We start from the raw sequence: 9,878 nt of genomic DNA, 5'->3' as shown, positions 1-9,878 counted from the left end.
CACAACAATCCAAGATTTGCAGAAAAATGAAATATAATATCATTTACTTATTTAGATCTTACTCTCGTCAAGTGACACGTCACGATGAAGGCATCTCTCTCTCTCTCTCTCTCTCTCTCTCTCTCTCTCTCTCACACAGCCCCGAGCCATCAAGTACCAGCTATTTATCAGCGTCCCACGACTGAAACCTAACGCCAAAAACAGCCACAGACCCACGTCAGATTATGCTGTGTCTTTATGCAGTGGTAAATCTTTCGCTTGTCTCAACTGAACCGCAAACACGGTGAGAGAGAGAGAGAGAGAGAGAGAGAGAGAGAGAGAGAGAGAGAGAGAGAGAGAGAGAGAGAGAGAGAGAGAGAATATGTGATGGACGTCTTATGAATAATTTTTCAAATTGGTGGTATGAATTTTGTAGAAGTGTACAATCACGAAGTGCTTATCTCTCTCTCTCTCTCTCTCTCTCTCTCTCTCTCTCTCCATACCTACAACAGCCACCTATTCTTGAGCAGTAATGATAATAATAATACTAATAAAGTGTAAAATAACCTACATTAATATAGTTTTTCATATGATCTTCAATGGCTCCAACCACATGTTTTGAAGGACTGTTCATTACAAACAAACTGTATTTATTTCTAATTTCCATATAAAAACAATTCTTCAAATCAATCTGGAAAATAATTCTCGAAATAAAAATGATTTATAGTTGCTCATAAGCAAAGTGACAGCAATAATTGCTCTCTCGTCAAGGCATTGCTAATTCTAAATATGTCTTTATATTTCGTACAGAACGGCTCCTCAAAACACACTGAGAATCTATATTGGTTCGTGCTTTGCGTGACAGCTACCATTAGACTTATTGCTTGTGGGGGAGGGGTTTAAATTTGCGTTTAATTAGAGCAGGTTTTTTTTGCTTTATTTACAAATGTGGTTTAGGCGTGTCCATTTTTAACCGTTTAATCGATTTTATACAGTTGTTATTTATTGGTTTGCATTTATTTTTTACCTTACTTATACGAGCATGTTCTATTTTTTTTTGAAATTTGCACCGAAAGTTAGATATTTTATTTAATTTTTAAATAAGAATAGTGATAAACAAATACATCACTATCTTTTTCACGTTGAAAAGTCTTCCAGATTATAAAAAAAAATCATATTACACTACTATTTATTCCTGCAATCCTGAAATATTTTATTTAATTTTTAAGTAAGAATAGTGATTAGCAAACACATCACTATCTTTTTCACGTTGAAAAGTCTTCCACATCATTAAAAAAATCATATTACACTACTATCTATCCCTGCAACCCTGAAAAAATGAAAAACCAAAACGTATAATTTCTCCACGAATAACTGAGAACCACCACCACCTTTTCAAGACGGTTTCCACCCGCCAAAATCACGCTTATTAGACCCAGCCGTAAGTCGTGATGATGAGCATAAATCATTTCCTTCCACTCCCACAGGAAATGACTTTGACGGACGATCCTTAAGGCGTCTGCTTGTCAAGAAACGGGGAAGGAATGGACAGAGGGGAACCAGGGGTTATTTCCCGGGCGTTGGAGACCGGTTTGTTTACATTTTTCCCGGTGGTTAATTTCACCGCGTTTCGGTTTATTTTGACTGGGATCTCTCTCTCTCTCTCTCTCTCTCTCTCTTGTCCCATTCGCTGGCTTGCGGTTCTGTTGCAGTTTTGTATTATAAATAACCGTTGAATTAAGGCATTACGACTGCAGGCAACTGTGAAATTGCTTTGTCTCTATACAGAGGAACATTTCAAGACCGAAAAATGTTGAAAATATAAATTAAAAACTTATATTTTGCATTAAAACACAACAGCTAAAGTTCCAGTTAGCTCCCATATTTATGACCTGCCGTGATCCGGGCTAGTAAGTTAAGTGTGAATATTGAACCCCATTCCTTTCCCCAACCCCCCTGCCGAAATAATAAATAGCCTTAGTTTCGGGGTCTCTCTCTCTCTCTCTCTCTCTCTCTCTCTCTCTCTCTCTCTCTCTCTCTCAGAGTAAGTTAAATGAAAGTAAGTTTAGCCAGATTTACGAGGTTCCGTAATATTGTAATTCATGGACTAGTCGATATAAGCGTCCGGTTTTGTAAGTGTAAGAGTCTAATTCTCATAATTTCTTAATATTTGAACTAATTTTTCAAGTTTTCTGATTTTTAACGTAACATTACGATAGGCGTATTCGTAATTTTTAATTTTTTAAAGTATATAATTAAAATTCAGTTAGAAATATCTAATTTATAATAGATTTTGAAATACGTTCAGAAGCTGAATTTGTTCAAATTTGCGCTAATTTTGATATTTTTCTGATTTCTAACGTAACATTACGATAGGCGTATTCGTAATTTTTATTTTTTTAAAGTCTATAATCAAAATTCAGTTAAAAATATTTAATTTATAATGGATTTTGAAATACGTTCAGAATCTGAATTTGTTAAAATTTGCACTAATTTTGATATTTTTCTGATTTTTAACGTAACATTACGATAGGCGTATTCGTAATTTTTGTTTTTTTAAAGTCTATAATCAAAATTCAATTAAAAATATTTAATTTATAATGGATTTTGAAATACGTTCAGAATCTGAATTTGTTCAAATTTGCGCTAATTTTGATATTTTTCTGATTTTTAACGTAACATTACGATAGGCGTATTCGTAATTTTTTAATTTTTAAAGTTTAAAATCAAAACTGAATTAAAAATATCTAATTTATGATAGATTTTGAAATACGTTCAGAATCTGAATTTGTTAAATTTGCGCTAATTTTGATATTTTCCTGATTTTTAACGTAACATTACGAAAGCCTTATTCGTAATTTTTATAATTTATAATTAAAATTCAATTTTAAAATTGACCTTCTATTGCAAATCATAAATTTCGTCACCTACACAATAAAATCGCCTGAGCAGACTAGCGGAGTGAATGAGAAACTAAGAACCACTTTATAAAAAATGGAAAACAAAAGAATTCGTTTGACGGAAGAATAAGACAGCCTGTTCTCACCCGTCCTTGGTTGGTAGTTAAAACTTACCTTTGGTCCTCAAACCGTCTCGACATTAGTTGATGTTTTGGTCCGGCCGTCCGTGTGTTCGTCTAGTGAGATGGAAGTGTGTTCGTGGTCCGTGATTTTCGTAGATGTTCGTGTTGAGATTCCGGGGACTTATATTCGTGATGTTTCCTGGTTATCGGTGGTAAGTGTTCCAAGATTTGTAGTTTTCAGTTTGTGGTTCGTGATTTGCTAAGGAATTCGTGGGTTTTCTAAAGGCTTTCGTATATTTGTGATTAACGAAAGTTTTTGTAAGTGTACTTTTACGCTAAATTCAATTTGTCAAGTGTCAAAGTTAAGTGGTTAAGTACGCAAGTGTTTTAGCGTAGTGTTAAGATTATTTATTTCATGTTAACTTACGCTGATAGTAAGTGTACTTCTACGCTGTAAGTATTCACTTGTCTGTTTCGCGGTTATATAAGTGCGCAAGTGCTCAGGTGTTGTAGTGGAAACTCTAGTTTCGTGATTAACTAGTTTTATTACGCTTCCCGGTAATTGATGAATTAACGTAACCTTAGTTTTGCGAATGTCGCCGTATGCTATCAAATATCCGTTAAATTTTATATTTGCTGTAATTTGTAACGTTCTTTAAAGAACGTGGTTTTTAGATTTTTTTAAATTTAGGAAAGTTTGTACCAAATCTGTTTACAAATGTTTTTAAATTTTGAATTAAGTGGTTGGGTTCTTGAATTTACGTAATAATAAAGTAAATTTTAGGTTTAGTCCTTAAAGCTTTTTCTTAAATATGGCGTGATTTTCTAAAAGTAGCCTAATTCTTGAAATATTTCTGAAATATTTCTGAAAGTAGCCTAAACTTTTATGAAGTTTTTTAATGTAAATATGGAAGGGTAAGATTAAGTTTAATATTTTAATAGCTTTATATTGTTTAAAATTTTATTTAAATTTCGATGAAAACGTGGTATACTTAAAAACTGGGTCGGGAAACTTGTTCCGAGATACTTCGGTAAATACATTTCGTATTTTCTGGACTTTGAAATTTTTTTGGCTTTTGTGGACTTTGAAATTTTTTTGGGCTTTTGTGGACTTTGAATTTTTTTTGGGCTTTTGTGGACTTTGAATTTTTTTGGGCTTTTGTGGACTTTGAAATTTTTTTGGGCTTTTGTGGACTTTGAAATTTATTTTGGACTTTTGTGGACTTTGAATTTTTTTTGGACTTTTGTGGACTTTGAATTTTTTTGGACTTTTGGACTTTGAAATTTTTTGGGACAATTTTTTGGGGGCTTTTGTGGACTTTTGAAAATTTTTGGGCTTTTGTGGACTTTGAATTTTTGGGGGCTTTGTGGACTTTGAAAATTTTGGGCTTTGTGGACTTTGAAAATTTTGGGGGCTTTTGTGGACTTTGAAATTTTTTGGGCTTTTGTGGACTTTGAATTTTTTGGGGCTTTGTGGACTTTGAATTTTTTTTGGGCTTTTGTGGACTTTGAATTTTTTGGGGGCTTTTTGGACTTTGAATTGTTTTTGGGCTTTTGTGGACTTTGAAATTTATTTTGGCTTTGTGGACTTTGAAATTTTTGGGGGCTTTTTTGGGGACTTTGTGGACTTTGAATTTTTGGACTTTTGTGGACTTTGAAGTTTTTTGGAGTTTTAAAATAAGGACTTTTTTTGAAGTTTTTAGGGGGCTCTACAAAACTTTTAATCTAGGTTTTGGGGGCTCTTGTGGTCTTTGAAATTTTGGGGGCTCAGTTTGGACTTTGAAATTTTAGGAAGGCTCAGCTTAATTTGAAATTTTGGGGGCTCTTTTGGACTTTGAAATTTTGGGGCTTTGTTGGATTGCATGAAGTTGGGGGCTCTTCTGGGTTTGTAAATTGGGGGCTCTCTGTGGACTTTGAAATTTTGGGGGCATGATTGTGGACTTTGAAATTTTGGGGGGCTCTTGTGGACTTTGAAATTTTTGGGGGCTCTTGTGGACTTTGAAATTTTTGGGGGCTCTTGTGGACTTTAAATTATTGCAGCTGTTCAAAGCTCTATACTCGGTATTTCACTTTGTTTTACTAATATTTAGTACAGCTTTCCACAGCTTTCCACAGCTTTCCACAGCTTTCCACAGCTTTCCACAGCTTTCCACAGCTTTCCACAGCTTTCCACAGCTTTCCACAGCTTTCCACAGCTTATTTTGCTGTCATTTAGCAGCTTTTAGGCTGAAGTTTCTGCTGTACCCTTGCAGATAATCTTTAAGATATAGCTTTTAATTTAGCCAAAGAAATATTTGGTAACTGAGTAGAAACTCTTTAATCTTGAAGAAACTAAGTATGTAACTTCCAGACTCAATATTGTCCATGTGGGACAAAAAAAGTGGCCAAGAACTGGTAAATTATAATCAGGTAGTGATCTGACCTGACCTTGTTTGTGCCAGAACAAACGGATGTGACTTTTGATGTCTCACCTGGATGTTTCACCCTTAATGTCATTTGTGTACTTAAGTTAGGATTATATTTTAATGGGGTGTGGCCAGTGATAATTTGTCAATGTACATATGACCTAAGACTTTAATTTTAGCTTAACTGAACGATTTGCTTTGAGAAGTTAATCTGCTTATTGATTTCATTGTAGCTTAAATTTCTATTCCACTTGATAGGCCAACAATTTAAGTTAACTTAACTAAGCTATATTAAAATATAGCTGTATTAAAATTTAGCTTGTATGCTGCTTCATGTCACTAAATTCTTTCAAATATAGCCTTAGATACCTAATTTAAATATAGGCTTAACTAGACTGCCTATTAAGTTTATCAGAATTAGCATCAAACTGCTTTCTCAGTTGCATGTCCTATAGAACTTACAAAGCTATTTCTCTTGTTCAGGCTGTGAGGGAGTCTCTAAATTGCTGCCAACTGCTGCCAACTGCCTGATAGAAGAAAATACTGGCTATTGGGTACAACATAAAGCAGTATCTCGCATTCAACCAAAACAAGTGAAGACTGATCTCTGAAAGGGATGCCGGGAGCCTTTCCTAGGCAAGTTTCTCAAGCAGAAGAACCTTGAATCCAGTAAAGAACTTCAAAGGCATCATTGCATGATAAGACTTCTCTCCTGTGGCAAATACCACTTGCCATCTGTAATTCGGTTCATGACTTCAGAGGCTGTTCGACCTCAGTGAAAATTTTGGAAGATTATGGCCCTCGTAGCCTGTCTCCGAAAATGTGGCTTTTTCCAGGGTGTAAATGGCTAAACATGGAGTTTAGTTACGGAGCCATACACTACTTGGTCTAAAATTGACTGCAGAAGATGCTGATATCGTACGCTGGGAGAAGCTGGGCTGCTTTTAATATATATGTTAAGATTTGCCTCTTGGAGAACTTAAATCAATATTCAAATTGTCTTACAAAGTAAATGATTACTGCATAATTTGTAAGCTTAAAATCTGAGCCAAACTGTTTTTATAATTCCTGTCAATTGGGTTTTAAGGTAATTTCTAAAATTGTAATTTCAATAAATGGTTCTATATTTTGTCAAGTCTTGAGTTGTCCATAAGACGCAACCTAAGGTTTCCATGCGTCCTGGAAGTACGCTGCCTGAAATAGTTTTATGAATCTGGAGTTTTACATCAAATTTAAATGATAAAGTTGGCAGTAATAAAATTATGAAGGTGTTCCAGTATGACTGTACTAAGCAGCAGAATTTAAAATGTATGGCAGTCAGTATATATACTTCTGAATTTTACTGCATGTAAGTGGACTTGAAAGTCAAAAGTTGACTGCATTGATATTGGAATAAATTTATAAAACAAAGATTTATGGAACACTATTAATGGAGTATGAAGCAGCTGTATATATCTAGCTTAAGCAAATAACTGGAGAATGTTGGTTAATTAGTTCCAGCAAATGACTGGAGAATGTTGGTTAATTAGTTCCAGCAAATGACTGGAGAATGTTGGTTAATTAGTTCCAGCAAATGACTGGAGAATGTTGGTTAATTAGTTCCAGCAAATGACTGGAGAATGTTGGTTAATTAGTTCCAGCAAATGACTGGAGAATGTTGGTTAATTAGTTCCAGCAAATGACTGGAGAATGTTGGTTAATTAGTTCCAGCAAATGACTGGAGAATGTTGGTTAATTAGTTCCAGCAAATGACTGGAGAATGTTGGTTGATAGTTCCAGCAAATGACTGGAGAATGTTGGTTGATAGTTCCAGCAAATGACTGGAGAATGTTGGTTGATAGTTCCAGCAAATGACTGGAGAATGTTGGTTGATAGTTCCAGCAAATGACTGGAGAAGGTTGGTTGATATAGTTCCAGCAAATGACTGGAGAAGGTTGGTTGATATAGTTCCAGCAAATGACTGGAGAAGGTTGGTTGATATAGTTCCAGCAAATGGCTGGAGAAGGTTGGTTGATAGTTCCAGCAAATGGCTGGAGAATGTTGGTTGATAGTTCCAGCAAATGGCTGGAGAATGTTGGTTGATAGTTCCAGCAAATGGCTGGAGAATGTTGGTTGATAGTTCCAGCAAATGGCTGGAGAATGTTGGTTGATAGTTCCAGCAAATGGCTGAGAATGTTGGTTGATAGTTCCAGCAAATGGCTGGAGGAGGTTGGTTGATAAAGTTCCAGCAAATGGCTGGAGGAGGTTGGTTGATAAAGTTCCAGCAAATGGCTGGAGGAGGTTGGTTGATAAAGTTCCAGCAAATGGCTGGAGGAGGTTGGTTGGTAAAGTTCCAGCAAATGGCTGGAGTTGGTTGGTATAGTTCCAGGAAAATGGCTGGATGTTTTCAGTAATTCCAGCATCTGGCTGGAGGTAGGTTGATTGGTACAGTTCCAGCAAATTGCTAGACAATGTTTATTACCAAGTAATAGCAAGTGGCTGGTTGGTATTTGCATGCAGGCAAAATGAAAATAATTCTAGATAGCTAATCAGGAACTGGTTTTAAAGTTGCAACATATGCTCATGAAAGTAGATTACCTTGATTCGTAGAAACTAAGGTGTTTCAGGGAGGTTTAATTTCAAGGTTCAAGTTTTCTGAAAACTACACTGCAGTCAAAAAAAAGTAAACTTTCAAAGAATATTTGAATGAAGGGAAAGGGATCTAGATTCTCCTTGTTGTAATTTTGTTATAAAGCCCTGATTAGAGGAATATCTAAAAAACCAGGTGAGACGAATTTTGAATATTTGGATAGACTATGAAAGTTGAAAGTAATTCTAAACATTGAGCTTCATATACATAAATTTATATATCCCTTTGCCTCTTAAGAGGCTAAGTACCCTCTATACCTCAGCCTCTTAAGAGGAAAACAACCCCTCAACCTCACAAATTTAACCCAAGCAAGCAAGGTAACTCAAAGCAACTCCAACAAAACATAAAGCATAACCTTACTGGTAATGCCATGTTAGACCACATGAAATCTCTCATTTCGACGCTCTTTCTTCACAGAATGACAAATCTACCTCAGTCCCAAATTACAGAGGTCATTCATTTCCTAAGAAGCTGGCCCGGGCCACCCTAAATCATGCGGTAAAGGAAAGTCTCAGTGATATGAACTTAGTAGGATTTAGAATACTTAATTTTTGAGGAAAATAATCTTAGTTTGTGTAATGGAGTTTAGACTTAGACATATGTTATGGTAGTTATATATTTTTGAAATTTAACACATTGTTAGTATAAATTGAACTTGCGAGTGAGTTATATTGGATTTAGTGGTATTTTTTTTATTGAAAGGAAAAAATGTCTTCAATTTCTAGTAGAATTTAGCCAATAATTAGACTTTAAGAGTATTTTGTTAAGCTTTATAGATTATCTTGATATTATAACTTAAAATAGCGCCCATTAGCATAAATTTCATTGTATTTCTACCAAAAAATTAACACAGAACGCACGCAGTCGATTCTAAAAACCAGGGATACCAACCTGTCATCACTCAGGAGTCAGAATTACCCTCCTAGATGACAAATGACGACAAATGACAATCAGGAATACAGTTGCTCCCCGGGATCTGATATCCCGTTAACGTCTGAATGGACGACGAGTGTAAATGCTGTGTTTTGCCGTCATCGACAGGAGAATTAGACGGGATTAGGGAAGATATATGGACGGATGAGAAATCATTTGAATGCATGCAATGCTTTAGGAGAGCTCTTGTTATTAACTTTGGTGTTAGTTATGGGATAGGTGTTTCTCTCTCTTTAGGGGGAGGTAACTCGACCAAATATTTAGTTTTTTTTTTTTATTTTCTATTTTTCTGTAAAAGAAAACTACTGTGACGGCTATGTCTGTCCGTCCGCACTTTATTCTGCCCGCCATCAGATCTTAAAAACCACTGAGGCTAGAGGGCTGCAAACTGTTACGTTGATCATCCACCCTCCAGTCATCAAACATGCCAAATTGCAGCCCTCTAGCCTCAGTAGTTTTTATTTTATTTAAGGTTAAAGTTAGACATAATCGTGCTTCTGGCAACGATATAAGATAGACCACCACCGTGCCGTGGTTAAAGTTGCATGGGCCGCGGCTCTTACATTATACCGAGACCACCGACAGATAGATCTATTTTCGGTGGCCTTGATATAAGCTGTAGCGTCTGTCCAGAAAACTCGATTGCGCCGAAGAAACTTTGGTTGTAGTTTTACAAGTAAAATTTTGATACATGAACGATTTAAACTGTAGGGGAGGTAGTACCGTCAGTGTACCTCATGCGGTGCATTGTAGGCATTACTTAAGGTTCTTTGTAGCGTGTTTTAGGCCCCTAGCTGTTATAACCCCTTTCGTTCCTTTTACTGTACCTCCTTGCATATTCTCTTTCTCCTAACAATTGATTCCTCCTGTTGCACCTTTCAAACATTTTACCGTCAACTCCCGTTTCAGC

At 35.8% G+C, this 9,878-nt stretch overlaps 1 long non-coding RNA gene across 1 annotated transcript; it reads left to right on the top strand.

Annotated features, from left to right (window-relative positions):
• Positions 1 to 3,089: 3,089 nt before the first annotated feature.
• LOC136855982 (uncharacterized) lies at positions 3,090 to 6,541 on the top strand. Its single transcript, XR_010858196.1, has 2 exons — positions 3,090 to 3,213; positions 5,890 to 6,541. It is a non-coding gene; the product is annotated as an uncharacterized lncRNA (long non-coding RNA).
• Positions 6,542 to 9,878: the final 3,337 nt, after the last annotated feature.

Source organism: Macrobrachium rosenbergii, chromosome 34, assembly GCF_040412425.1.
Source record: "Macrobrachium rosenbergii isolate ZJJX-2024 chromosome 34, ASM4041242v1, whole genome shotgun sequence".
NCBI classification, from domain to species: domain Eukaryota; kingdom Metazoa; phylum Arthropoda; class Malacostraca; order Decapoda; family Palaemonidae; genus Macrobrachium; species Macrobrachium rosenbergii.
This window is presented reverse-complemented; position numbering and strand designations above follow the sequence as displayed.